We start from the raw sequence: 12,655 nt of genomic DNA, 5'->3' as shown, positions 1-12,655 counted from the left end.
ACACTCACTCACTTTTGGAACTAGTAGCACTCCACACATTACTGCAGCATTGTGAAAAGAAAAAGAGCGAACAACAGGAGAGGAAACAGAGGCAACAGTAGAAATATGTTGACCAGCAACAGGAGAAATATGTGGACCACCAACAGTAGCAGCAACAATAACAGTAACAAAACAATCAACAACAGTGAAAAAAACAACACAACAGCAGCATCAACAACAACAACTTCATCAACAACCGTAACAACAACGGCATTGACATCAACAACAGCAGCAGAAAGAGTAACAACACCTACAGCAACAACAGCGGCAGTAGCAGCAACAGCAGCAGCAGGAGGAAGGAGGAAGAATGAGGAGGGAGTAGGAGGGAGGAGGAGACAGACACCTGAGAAGGAGGCGCGGCAGAGAACAAATATTGACTAGCAACCATCAGTGCTCCGGCGCAAACCTCAAATTCAACACTTTTAAACTTTGATAAATTATGCAAACTTTGTACATGGCGCCGTATCTGGGGGCCCTAGAGCGATGCCACGGGGACCCACGAAGAATTTACCACAAGGTATCGTTCACTCTGGGCGCGTCTCTCAGCCAGTTAGCCACACACCCACCCACCCAGCCTACCACCCAGCCTTCCAGTCAGCCAGCCAGCGCCCCCGTCTCCCCACCCCTCTCTCTCCCTCTCTCCTCTCCCTTCCCGTGGCGTCCTCGGAGTAACGAAGCTAAATGGCCCTGGCGTAACTTTATGACACGTGCGGGAAATATAAGTTTCAAAGGTTTTCGCTATGGCTACGCGGTTCCTCCAACATAAATTAGATTCCCAGTTTCTGAATGACATAATAGTAATGTTCCAGCGGTGGTGGTGGTGGTGGCGGCTCCTTTAGGGTAACTTCCAGCTAGGTGAAGGTGTTAGTACCTTCACCTACACCTAACACCCCATGATCATCCAGGTGTACATGGAAAAATATGAAAAAAAGGTATTTCTCAGTTGGTTGTGGTCGAGAGGGATCGATCACGGATTCCGAGCCCGAACGAAGAAATTTCCAGGCCATTCATAAGGCGTTGAGAGCGTGAGACGTGATCCCCCTGCCACAGGTGCCTGGCTGTGGTGTGGTGTGGTGTGGTATGGTGTGGTGTGGTGGTGTGTGAGGTGAGGTGGTGTGGTGTGGTGTGTGAGGTGGGGGTGTGGAGGCGTTGTGGAGGTGGTGTCTAAGGTGGTATGGTGTGGTGTGTGAGGTGGTGTGGTGTGGTGTGTGAGGTGAGGTGGTGTGGTGTGGAGGTGGTGTGGAGGGTTGGTGGGGGAGGCGTTGTGGTGGTGTGTGGTGTGTGTGAGGTGGTGGTGTGAGGCGGTGTGGTGTGGTGTGTGAGGGGTGTGGTGTGTTGTGGTGTGTGTGGTGTGGTGTGGGAGGTGTGGTGTGAGGTGTGGTGTGTGTGGGAGGTGTGTGTGTGTGGTGTGTGAGGTGTGTGGTGTGGAGGGTGTGTGTGTGTGTGTGTGTGTGTGTGTGTGTGTGTGTGTGTGTGTGTGTGTGTGTGTGTGTGTGTGTGTGTGTGTGTGTGAATACCTTTGAGGTAGTGGGCACTAGTAGTAGTAGGAGTATAAGGTGGTAGTGGTAGGGAATAAGGTGGTGTGGTAGTAGTAATGGGAGTGTAAGTGGTGGTGGTGGTAGTAGGAGTATAAGGTATGTGGTAGTGGTAGTATAAGATGGTGTGGTAACAGTGGCGGTAGTAGCAGTATAAGGTGGTGTGTGATACGATATATGGTGGTGGTGGTGGGTAGAGTATAAGGTAATGTGGTAGTGGTAGTATAAGATAGTGTGGTAACAGTAGTGGCGGTAGTAGTCGGAGTATAAGGTGGTGGTGGTGGTGGTGGTAGTATAAGGTGGGGGTGGTGGTAGTATAAGGTGGTGGTGGTGGTAGTATAAGGTGGTTGTGGTGTTGGTGGTAAGAGAGACACCCCGGGCAGGTAACAGCTACACGGGGGTGATAAACACAGCCCATAAGGTACGAGGGAAATTTATTATCAGGTGCCATCTTGTATTGGTCCGCGAGTGCCACCTGAATACTGCCAAGGTGCCACACGCCATTGGTTGGGGTCGTGCCAGGGAAGGACTGTGGTAGTAGGAGGGTGGGATGGGGTCGTGCGAGGGTGGGCTGGGGTCGCGAGGTGGGATTGAGGTCGTGCTGGGGTCGTGTTAATCTCCCCACACACATTTGATCTATTGACCACCCCCTTCACCTATCCAAATTCCCTCTCACCTACTTACCTTTTTCCACTCAGCTTAGAGGAATGACTGACAGGAGGGATCCTGTCAGTCATTCACCTACCCCTTACCCTTCAACTTCCCCTCACCTACACAACCCACCCTTACCTTCACCTACATAACCCACCCTCTACCCTTCAACTCACCCTCACCTACATAACCCACCCTTACCCTTTACCTTCCCCTCAGATTGCCTACTCCGGGACCTGTTCAGCGTCACCTGGCAGCCCTACAAGCTGCCCTGTCATGTTGAGTGAGGGGAACAAGGGTCACCTGTGGAGCTGCCCTTCTCCTCGCTCTCCCTCGTTGCCTCTCACCTCTTGCTTTTGCTTGCTCCTTTCCCCTCACTACATTGTTGTCCTTGACCTTCCATTCTCCCTCTTTTTCCCCTCATTTCCTATAGTTACTCTTACCCTTCATTGTTCTTCATTTTTCCTCTCTCCCCAACACTCCCTAGTTTCCCTTTATCCATTCTAATTTTTCATTTCCCCTCATTCCCTCTCTGTTCCTAGTTTATTTTCATCTCGGACTGTCCCCGGTTCCCCTCGTCCATTCCTGTTCCTCCTTTTCCCCTCATCCCTGTCCCTCGTCTCCCCTCACTTCTGTCTCTCCTTGGTTCTCCTCACCCCTCACTGTCCCTCGTTTCCCCTCAGCTCAACTTCGCAACAAGACAGCATGCGCAGCGTCCTCTGAGGGATAGTTGTGAAGTCAGTATTAAATTACCATGTAATTACTTGACTAAGAAGATTACCGGGGTCAGGTGGGAGGATGGGAGGGGGCAGGTAGGAAGCAGATGGGCGGGGTGGAGGATGGGGAATGGGCGGGTAGGAGGCTTAGGAGAGGGTTGGAGGATAGATATGGGTGGGGGAAAATGGCGGGTAAAGAAATGGGTGGAGTGAGGGGAGAAAACAGGTATGAGGTACATGGGCGGGTAGAGAAGAATGGGTGGAGGCCATGTTGGAGAATGAGGAAAGTAGTTTGGATTTAAAAAGGGGAAAGGGGTGAATAGAAGTCTGGGGCTAAGGGGAGGAGGTGGAGGTAGAGTGTGTCACCTGAAGGGGGAGGTGGAGGTAGAGTGTGTCACCTGAAGGGGGAGGTGGAGGTAGAGTGTGTCACCTGAAGGGGGGGGATATTTGCTGATGATAATATTGATAATAATTTAATACAATTTATTTCTGAGAATCTGGTACATAGATCCTTGAGTCCCAGTGTAGCCTTGAGTCCCAGAGTACAATCAAATTTAGTACAGTTAGAGTACATAATCCTTTACTATACAAAACAACTAGTGATATTTTAACAGTAAACAAGTGAAACATTCTTGTACCTACGTAGTTACTTAATAAAGACGTTTGGTCACTGGAGGATGTTTTGATAAGGATGTGACTGCCAGCATAAGACATCAAGGGTAAATGTGAAGAAAAAAATGGTTCACTGCCGAAAGAAAAGGGAAAAAGCTGCCTAAGTTTTTACAGTTCTCTCGTAGGTAAGGTGTGTGTGTGTGTGTGTGTGTGTGTGTGTGTGTGTGTGTTGTCAGGGGTTGTTGATATGTTGTATAGTGTTCAGTGTTGTATCATGGGTGTCAAGAGTGAAGTGAGTGTAGTGTAGTGTTGGCCAGCAGAGAGAGAGAGAGAGAGAGAGAGAGAGCTTCTATACGTTTTCTGACCCGTTGTTGTGTTCCTGTGTGAGTGTTTGGGTCTCCTACAGGACCTGTTTGTTCCAGCTGTGAATTCATATAACCTAAAATAGTACAATTAATGTGTTGGTGATGGTGGGTGGTGGTGATGGGTGGTGGTGGTGTGGGTGGTGGTGATGGGTGGTGGTGATGGTGGGTGGTGGTGGTGTGGGTGGTGGTGATGGTGGGTGGTGGTGTGGGTGGTGATGGTGGGTGGTGGTGGTGGTGTGGTGGTGGTGATGGTGGGTGGTGATGGTGGGTGGTGATGGTGGTGGTGGTGTGGTGGTGTGGGTGGTGAGTGGTGGTGTGGGTGGTGATGGTGGGTGGTGGTGTGGGTGGTGATGGTGGGTGGTGGTGTGTGGGTGGTGATGGTGGGTGGTGATGGTGGGTGGTGGTGGTGGTGTGGGTGGTGATAGTGGTGGATTAGTGGTGATAGGTGTTAAGATCTCATGTTATCTTGATGTGTTGGTGTGCTATAGAGTGCAACAACTTATGTATCGTCATGCTGTTGTGTATTGGCTTACTGTACCTGTGTGAGGGTTTACTGTAGGTGCCTGTATAGTGGCGTGTTATGGTGCTATGATGTCATATTTATTGTTGTTGGTGAATTAAATTGTTGCTGCTCTAATGATGTTCTGTTAATACTGTGTGTGGTAATGCTGTTGGTGCTGTGGTAATGCTGTTGGTGCTGTGGTAATGCTGTTGGTGCTGTGGTAATGCTGTAGTGTTCTGCTGTTGTTGCTGCTAGAGTCTATAGCGTCCCTGGTCATCAGTAAATGGAAGCGACACACTCCAGTGCCACCTCAGTAGAGTGCCACGCTCAATAAAACCTTGGCATCAGGTGGAGAAGACAGGATCCCGCCCGTGTTCACACCTGAGTGAAGATGGTAATGGTGGTGCCAGGGTTCCCGCGGCTGGTGGCTCCTCCTCACTCCACTGAATTACAAGAGAAAAGGTTTTTGTTGTGTTTTTGAGCGAGGGGGAGAACACACGACACTGTAGATACGAGTGTTCCTTCTATAACCACAAGGTCAGTACGGACATTCAGAAGTGCCAGCCTTTCCCCATCAGCCTGTCATATTACAGTGGAGATCATCGCCTGGCGCACTTTCGTCAGTCTTCACCTGCCACTGCTTTCATTTCATTGATGATATCATGGTACCGTCCAAGACTTGGGATTCTTACACGCTATGGTTTTTGGTCTAGCGGTGACGGGGGACGTGTTGTCGCCTCACATACTGAAACTTGCGTCATACCAACTGCCATTAAGAAGATAAGGACTGTGTCTTCCCTGAATTATGTAAAATATATGAATGAAAAAAAATCACGAACTAGTTTTGGCATCCAAGGGTGAGTGGCAAAAAGTTGAGTTGACTGGAGTATGGAGTAACGCACCAACTGTGTGAACCACCTCCCGTCACCGTCTTGCAGCTGGGGTCATAAACTACCAGGCTCCGGGAGAGAGAAGTCGTGTGTCTCTGGTACTGAGGCACCAGTTAGTTGCTGGTGACGTGAGGTTGTATGGTTGGTTGTTCCTCGTGTTCCAGGATGGCCGCCTTGGGGAGAGTTTGTTTATACTGTAGTGAAGAAGTTGTCGCCTGTACAACTACCACACTCCAGGCTGGCGAGATGTATGACCCTGTGTCAAGGAAAACCCCAGGAAGACCGGACATTTCTCCTACTCCACTGGCTGACCATTACTCTGAATACAATCCGCCAATCGAATAAAATTCAGATTTTTACTTACTGCAGGGTAGACAGAGGCTAATGACAGAAAGAAACTTGCCCATTCTTTCGAACCAGGGATCACTCACTTGTGACGCGAGTACACTGACCACTACACCAAGGGTTGTCTGTATAGTTGTGTGCACAGAGGCTGAATGTATACATGTGTGTTTCAGATGTGTACAAGCTGGGTAAAATGTATGCACGGGGCTTACAGTTCAGTAGAGGTTCCCCTTGTAGACCAGGTGAGGCAGGTGCAGGAACAGGTGTAAGACAGGAGTGAGACAGGTGCGAGACAGGAGTGAGATAGATGTGAGACAGGTGTGAAATAGGTAGGGAACAGGAGTGAGACAGGTGTAAGACAGGAGTGAGACAGACGTAAAACAGGTGTGAGGCAGGTGACATTTTATATGTGCCGTGTGTGAGACAAAATACTGAGGTGTAACTTCGGGTACTAGAGTGGGAAGTGTTTTGTTGAGTTAAGATAGAATACTCTCTTCTCTTTGCTCCTCTTTATCCTCCTCTTCCTTCCCCTTTCTTCTTCTTCTTCTTCCTGCTCTTAAGTCCCCTCACTCCCCCTACCCTTCCCCCTTCTCTTAAGTCCCCTCACTTCAACGTGGACAAATGTAAAGTACTTAGTATAGGAGATGTAAACAGGGAAACCAGATACCAGATGAACAACGATGCCATAGAGAAATCCGACTGCGAGAGAGATTTAGGAGTAATGATAAGTAGGAACCTTAAGCCAAGTAAACAATGTGTTTTTGCTCGTAACAAGGCTAATAAAGTACTTGGGTTCATACAAAGGAGTGTTAGTTACAGACTAGCGAGTCATCTAAACTGTATCTTGCTCTTGTGAGACCACACCTGGATTACGCAGTTCAGTTCTGGTCACCGTATTACAGAATGGATATAGAATCCTTGGAAAGAGCTCAGAGAATGACAAGACTAATCCCGGGCATTAGGAACCTTGAGTATAGAGACAGGTTAAAGCATCTTAATTTGCACTCCCTCGAGAGACGTAGAGCAAGGGGCGACCTGATAGAGGTGTATAAGTGGAAGGCAGGGCTAAACAAAGGGACATTACAAAGGTACTCAAACTATCCAACCAGAAGCGAACTCGTAACAATGGTTTTAAATTAGACAAATTTAGATTTAGGCGGGAAATAGGTAAACACTGGTTTGGAAACAGAGTAGTGGATGAATGGAACAAGTTACCAAATATCATCATTAACTCGAATAGGCTGAATAGCTTCAAACATAGGTTGGATGCTTATATGAGCAATAGGGGTTGGGTGTAAGGACTGCCCAGTAGCCAGACTAATAGGCCCGCTGCAGTTTCCCTCCCATTCTTATGTTCTTATGTTCTTACCCCTCCTCCTTCTCTTAAGTCCCCCTCTCCCCCTACCCCTCCCCCTTCTCTTAGTCCCCTCACTCCCCCTACCCTCCCCTTCTCTTGAGTGCCCCTCACTCCCCCCCCTCCCCTTCTCTTAAGTCCCCTCACTCCCCTACCCCTTCCCCTTCTCTTAAGTCCCCTATCCCCTCTGTCTGATTTCTCCTCTTCCTTCAATTCTCCCTCACTGCTCTTCTCCCTCTTTCTAGCTTCTCCTCCTCTTCCATCTCCAAGTCTCCTTACTTCCCTAACTTCTCTCCTCCTCCCCTCCCAAGTCCTCTCACCCCTCTGCCCGACTCCTCTCTTCCTCCTCTTCCTCCTCCCGACGCACCTGTGATCGCCTTAGAGAAGTAATTAGATAAGAGCGGCTTCTACCTGGCATGGGGGGGGAGGAGTATTGGCAGTGTGGGGGAGATATTTATGACCTGATAACCGCCCCGACCTGCTGGGGAGGCTAACTGAGAGATGCGGAAGGAGGAGGGGAAGGAGAGGATTGGGGAAGAACACTAACTAGGATGGAGAAGAGCAAAGAAATGGGGAATGAGGAGATGAGAGGCTTCATTCCCCAGACCTGTTGTTTATGGAATACACACACACACACACACACACACACACACACCTCTTATAACTTCATATAGAACATACACCTATATAGTAAACTCGTGTATATAGGACAGATTATAACCAATTTATATAATATTTTAGGTACGTTATAACTTGTATGTGTGTCTTGTTGGATTTGTTATTCTTTATAATAACAAAGAATATTGGCCCTTAGCTTTCACCCTGGTCCTTAACCTTTCACCCTGGTCCTTAACCTTTCACCCTGGTCCTTAACCTTTCACCCTGGCACTTATTCCTCATCCTGGCCCTTACTCCTCACCCTGGTCCTTACTCCTCACCCTGGCCCTTATTCCTCTCCCTGACCTTTACTTTTCACCCTGGCCCTTACCTTTCACCCTGGCCCTCACTCCTCCCACCCCTCCCTTACCCTCACCTCCCTTACCCTCACCTCATCCTGACCCTTACGCTTTCACCTGGCCCTACTCTCACCTAGCCCTTACACAGCACCACCCCTGGCCTCCTCCCTCCCCTGGCCCTTACCTTTCACCCCTGGCCCTCACCCTCACCTGGCCCTCCTCCTCACCCCCTCCCCTTACCCCTCACCTGCCCTTACCTCACCCCTCACCTCTTGCCCCCTTTCACCCTGGCCCTCACTCCTCACCCTGGCCCTCACCCCTCACCCTGGCCCTCACTCCTCACCCCTCCCCTTACCCCTCACCCTGCCCCTTACCCCTCACCCTGGCCCTTACCCCCCACACCTGACCTGGTCGGGGCCGGGGTAAGTAAGGCTTGCAGGTATTAAGGCCGGTAAGACGATTAAAGTGAAGCACTCCCCGGGGACTCTGGCCGAGGGGGAACTGCCTCCTCTGTCCCCACCAATGTACTCTCCCAGACCTGCTTGTTCGCCTGGGAGAGTGGGAGGGAGAGGGAGAAGAGTGGGAGGGACAGGGAGAAGAGTGGGGGGGACAGGAGAAGAGTGGGAGGGACAGGAGAATATAGGGAGGGGGAAGGACAAGAGAAGAGTGGGAGGGAGAGGAACAAAGAAGAGTGGGATGGACAAGCGAAAAGTGGGAGGGAGAGGGAGAAGAGTGGGAGGGATTGGCAAGACTGTAGGAAGAAGTAAAAGATGATAAACATGAAAACAAAGAATAGAACAGGATAAGATAAATGGGAAAGTTAAATTAGTCAAGGCTGGCGAACGTATGTCTGGCGAACGTATGTCTGGCGAACGTATGTCTGGCGAACGTCTGTCTGGCGAAGATTCCATATGCCTGACGATTAATTGGTATAGCTTACTTGTCTTTGCAGGATATATAGGTTAACGCCAGGCGATGGTGTGTGCTCGTACTGGCTATGTTTTTGTGTTACGGTGCTGAATTTGAGTTGAAGTGAGGTGAGATAATGGAGGTGGTGAGGTGAGGTAAGGAGATGATATGAGGTGAGGGAGAAGGCGAGATGAAGTGAGGAAAGAGGTGAGATAAGGAAGGTAAGAGGTGAGGCGATGAGATGAAGTGAGGTAGGAGGAGAGGACAGGAGAGGAGATGATATGAGATGATATGAGACGAGATGAAGTGAGGTGAGGTGAGGTAAGGTGAGGCAAGAGGTGGACTGTGTTGGGCGGCTGAATTAAACTCCTGGGAAATGTAAACTTAATGGAATGTGTTCACGTTGATACAAGCATGTGTACACGAGGGCCAACACACACACACACACACACACACACACACACACACACACTCTCACACACACACACACACGTACACACACACACACACATGCACACACACACACACGTACACACACACACACACACACACACACACACACACACACACACACACACACACACACACACACACACACACACACACACACACACACACACACACACACACACAGGTGAAGATAGAGTAATTTAGATCTTAACAGGTGATTATATAATGTTCTGATGCTGAGAAAAAAGATAATTAATTGTAGAGAAGGATGAATTAATAAGTCCCACAGAGAGGGAGTAATTAACTGTCTTAATGCTAATAGCTGACTGTCTTATGTAGATGGAGGAGGACAGACAAACAGACAGACAGACATATAGACAGACAGACAGACAGACAGACAAACTCGCTCGAATTTTCTGTTTTTTCTCCTTTCCTTTATATTCCTCTCTCTCTCTCTCTCTCTCTCTCTCTCTCTCTCTCCTTTCCCCTTTCTTTATTTCTCTTCCTGCTCTGTGTATGTGTGTGTCTCTCTTTCCCTTCTGTCTCTCTGTTCCTCTTCTTTCTCTCACCCTTCCTCCCTTTTACCTTCCTCTTTCCCTTTACCATTCATCCTCCACTCTACCCCATTCATTCCTCTTCTCTTTCCTACAATTCCCATCCTTTCCACCTCTTCTTTTTTTACGATTGTCATCTTCTCCCTTCCCCAGCACGTCCTTTCCTTTCCTCTACTTTTCTTCCCCACCCTTTCCCTTTATTTTAGCTCCCTTTCCTATAGCGTACCTAAAGTACCTGTGAGACAAAGGGAAAATCCACCCACCCGGCTCCCCCTTTTCTCTCCATCTACTTCTTTTCTCTTTTCTTGCCTCTCTTCCCTTGCATTCTCCCCTGCTAACCTTTTACTTCCCCCCGCCCCCCTTCCTCTCTCCTTGTCTCCCCTTCCTCTGTCCCCTTTTATCTCCTCTTCCCCTCCCCATGACCCTCTTGCCCTCCATCTGATCCTCTTCCCCTATCCTTTCCTCTCCTTGTCTCCCCTCTCCCCTTGTCTCTCCCTCCCAGCTCTCCCTCCCTGTCCCTTTTCCTCTCTTGTCTCCCTCCTCTTGTCTCCCCTCCCTTGTCTCCCTCCCCTATTGATTCCTCAGTGAAGGCATGTTTGTCCGTGCAGTGAAATCGATACCAAGGTTTAGCAGACTTTCCCTTCACCCCAATACTCGTTTGTAGCGGAACCCTACACAGGGCCCTTCCTTGCCCCCCCCCCTCCCAACCGTGTGTGTGTGTCTGTGTGTGTGTGTGTGTGTGTGTGTGTGTGTGTGTGTGTGTGTGTGTGTGTGTGTGTGTCTGTGTGTGTGTGTCATAGCGCCTCTACGTTTGTGTGTGCGCGTATTTATTTAATGTCAATTTACATTATACGAGCAACGTTTATGTCCATGAAAATTGAACTATATATATATATATATATATATATATATATATATAAATATATATATAATATATATATATATATATATATATATATATATATATATATATATAAATTAGTTGTGTGTGTGTGAATCTCAATCTTGGTGTAGTGTACAGAACTGGACGACAAGATATAACTAAGTTTATATTTAAAATGATACACAGACACACATACAGAAACACATACACACGCTTACACCCATCCTACACACACACGATCAGGTACACACTAATAGACGCTATACTGTACAACACCATTTTGTTATCATGTTACATAATGATGTACCGTTGTTGGGGTAAACATTACAGCACCTCCTCGTCACCAGGTGGAGGAGTGGCCTAAGTGCTGGTGTCTGTGTGTGTTACTTGGTCTTATTCCTGCTGGCCGCCATGTTGTGTGCACTAGGAAGCAACTGTCTCTAAGTACGAACTGTTATCTGAGGCATCGAAAATAATCGTCATACAGGTATTATCCAATCAGCGGCCAGCTACCAAGGTTGCCACACTGATAACAGCCAATCATCGAAGAGAACACTTGGTCATCACACTAGTAGCAGCCAATCACAGGGGTGGATAGAGATAATGAGGCTCTCACACCTGCCTTCTTTTCCTGTCTTGATCGCCTACGGTTTAGATAACAACAAGTCTTACAGCTCCTCCTCCTATCGTTTTTTTCTCGTAATTTCTTAGTATCTCTCTATTTAATATCTCAGGTATGCTTATTCGTGTCCAAAGTCATTACCACTACCAACAGTATCGGTTCAAAGAAGGTCCATTTTCCAGTTCCATTGTGGTGTGTTGGCAGCCAATGATAATGAGTTTACCTCTCTCACCTGGCGGCCGCAGCCAATCAGAGTGAAGGAGCGGTGTGGAGGGGGGCGGGGTCTTCCAGGTATGGCGGGCCCATCACCTGTGCCGCTCCCACCGCCCCTGTTGGACCATGGTGACCGCAGCCTTCCTCACACCTCGCCACATTTCTTAACACAATAAATAATTCTAATGTTAAAAATATACCTGGAATTATCAGAGGCGGTGTATATGTGATAATAGTCCCTTTAATTCTAATTTTCCTCGTTTAATATGTGAAGAAACTTAGTATTAAGAGTCAGAGATAAGTGTGGTGGTGTGGTAAAAGGTCACAGTTTACTTGACAACAAATTAATATATATTTAGGAGGAAACTGTAATGTTGGGGATAATTCAGTAGAAATGTCTCAATCACGCTGTTATCACCTCCTTACTGCGCTTGACGTCAGAGGAAAATGACTGAATATTTTATAATTCATATTTTTTATTTTTTTATTTTTTGTGAGGGGACCGAGGTGTGGGGTGAGTCGCCTGCTAGAATTGTATAGCTCTATATAACAAAATTGGTGTGTAGCTGTATATAACAAAATCGTTGTATAGCTGTATATAACAAAATCGTTCTATAGCAAATTAATAGAACTTATAAAATTTACATGAAATTCTGGGGACCGTTTAGTGTTTCTTGTTAAGAGAGTTGTGGGAGTAATAACAGTGATTTATTCAGTGATTTTTATCTTAAGAATCTACCCAAATAAATCCCTCAAGTGAAATAAAATCCCTCATTTAGGTCAGAAAACTCGGGCCTTCCAAAAAATCTTGTCATATGTTCTACAGATTGTAAATAAATAAATAAAAAAAAAGGCGACCGGGTATATTTTGGTCCGTTTCGATTATATTAAATTATGTATTGAATTTATTACTAGATATTTTCCGTTAATTAAGAAGACTATTTCAGTGTTTGAGGATGAGTCAGCTGTGGCTCTGTTGGCCGAATATCGAAATTGGATCTGGGGGGAAATAATATATTTAGCGATAAGCGCCATGAACGACAGCTCTAAATAATTCCT

The sequence above is a fragment of the Homarus americanus genome, unplaced genomic scaffold, assembly GCF_018991925.1.
Source record: "Homarus americanus isolate GMGI-L3 unplaced genomic scaffold, GMGI_Hamer_2.0 scaffold24756, whole genome shotgun sequence".
NCBI classification, from domain to species: domain Eukaryota; kingdom Metazoa; phylum Arthropoda; class Malacostraca; order Decapoda; family Nephropidae; genus Homarus; species Homarus americanus.
Note: the sequence above shows the minus strand (reverse complement) of the source record.